This window comes from Mastomys coucha, unplaced genomic scaffold (genome assembly GCF_008632895.1).
Source record: "Mastomys coucha isolate ucsf_1 unplaced genomic scaffold, UCSF_Mcou_1 pScaffold21, whole genome shotgun sequence".
Lineage (NCBI taxonomy): Eukaryota > Metazoa > Chordata > Mammalia > Rodentia > Muridae > Mastomys > Mastomys coucha.
In genome coordinates, this window is record NW_022196904.1 from 87,426,618 (window position 1) to 87,428,948 (window position 2,331).

General features: G+C 38.1%; 1 protein-coding gene across 14 annotated transcripts in view; it reads right to left on the bottom strand.

The window, feature by feature from the left end:
- Emsy (EMSY transcriptional repressor, BRCA2 interacting) overlaps positions 1–2,331 on the bottom strand; it is a 73,785-nt gene that overhangs the window by 29,589 nt on the left and 41,865 nt on the right. The window lies entirely within an intron of this gene.

Genomic DNA, 2,331 nt, shown 5'->3' on the forward strand with positions numbered 1-2,331 from the left:
TTTTAACATTTTTGAGATAGGATCTCAGTAAATAGCTCTACCTGGCCTGGAGTTCACCATATATACCAGGCTGACCTAGAACTCAGAGATCTGCCAGCCTGTCTCTGCCTCCAGAGTGCTAGGATTAAAGTAAAGGCATGAGCTACCACATTCAGCAAGAATTGAGTCTTAAAGCAATCTTTGAAAATCTTAGGACCTAACACACCAAATTCAAAATCTAAAAATATCACTATTTCCCCAACAACAATCTTCCATGACCAGTTTAAAATTAAATAAAAATCTTAGTTTATGACATGTGTTTCTCTGAAGTCTAGTATTAAATTTCTGTCCATTATGATGGAAAAACCCTTCAAAAAAGGAACATTAGAGGCAAATATCAAAATTCACTAAACTGTAGAAAATAAATATATGAAAAGATATAAGTTACACACAGCTATACATAGTTGCGAGTGTCTGTAATTGCAGCACTTGAGATATGAAGGCGAGAAGATTGTGAGTCCTAGACCAGCCTGTGCTACAGAGTGATGCCGTCTTTAAAAAACCAAAATGAATTTAAAAAGTTTAAAAAAAAAAAGGACCAAGTGAATACAGATTTGTAGACCAAGTAACTGTCAATGTATACTTCTGAATGTGCAGAACTCTAGAGATTCCAAGAATGAAATACTTATTTACAAGGTAAAATTATTTTCAGCCATTAAGGTCTATTTTTTTATATTAAATGAGACAATTCAGCTTCAGAAAAAACAAGCATCTCATGCTCTCCTCCATATCTGGATCGTGACATTTAATGTTTGTATGCATGAAAATGAGGGGCTGTAAGAGTGGAACAGATATAAAACAGGAAGGAGGAAGAGCAAAAGATCACATGGGACATAACTGGAAAGGGGGCTACTAGGAGTAGGAGGAGAAAGGAGGGACAGGATGGGACACAAGTAAAGAAAACACAAAAATAATTTGTTTGAAAAATGGCATAATGAAGCCTAATTTAGTGTATACTAGTTAAAAGACCTACTTTTTAAATGTATATATCCACTGACAGAAGCATATTGTGGCCTTTCCCCCACAACCTGCTTCTCTCCCACCTATCAAATCTACTTACTATCGCACTCATGTTCCATATTTTAATCATCCAAGTTAGAAGTCCTGGTACAAACCTTGGTTCCTGCCAATAGAATAGGACCTTCCTTTTCATGTCCCTGACTGCTTAGTGTTTGGCACAGAAGGTGGCAATTCTTTTGTAATTTTTTATGTCAGTGCTCTCAGTTCCTCAGTAATTTATCCACACAAGTGCAGTCAACTCCGCTCTCCTGCTTCCCTACTAGTCCTGCATTTCAAGTGTGTCTCTTACAGTTTTGATATTCCACACGAAATCAACACCCTAAATGAAACCCTCTACACCAAGAATCTGCAACAGACTGAACTGGTTTTAAAGACTAATCCCCACTGTATCTGCTTTCAACTTTCCCTCTTGAACGTCATAACCCTACATGTGGGATGAACATGCAGGGAATGGTACATGCAGGAAAAGACACTTGCTTATCATGCCTGATGACTCAATTCAATCCTTAGGCCCCCACATGGTAGAAGCAGAGGACCAACTCTTACAAGTTGTCTCTGACTTCTCACTCCTACCCCCCCAACCCATCCCCAAAATATTAAAACCATCAAACAAAAATACCAGCTTATGCTGGTTCAAGCCCTTAATCTACCAATTTACCATATCAGTCCCTCCTGTTCTCAGGAAATAGCATAAAACTGCAAGGGAAACTATGAGGCTTCCCACCACCTACCCCACAAAGCCCAAACTCCTGAATGGAACTTTCTTTTTCTTTTTCTTTTTTTTTCCTGAGACAGGGTTTCTCTGTGTAGCCCTGGCTGTCCTGGAACTCAGTCTGTAGACCAGGTTGGCCTCGAACTCAGAAATCCTCCTGCCTCTGCCTCCCAAGTGCTGGGATTAAAGGCGTGCGCCACCACCGCCCAGCCAGATGTGGGACTTTCAAAGTGCTGGCAGATTAAGATTAGTCAATATACATCTTTCCATCAGTGTGCTGATTTCATATTGAACATATTAGGCCTGAATCTATTTTTTGCTCCTACAATTTTCTGTGTCTAAGAAAGTAGGCAAATCATATTTTTCTACAGGCCTATGAAGTAAATGATGAAGTACAGAATGGGCATTCAATAAAAACATGCCTAATAATATATTCTTAAAAATATTACATAAAGTTGTATTCTTTTCAATAATAACATTCCTTATTAGAATTTCAGATTAACATATTATATGAAATAATCTTACATCAAGAATAAGAAGAAGCCATGCTTCTTATGCTA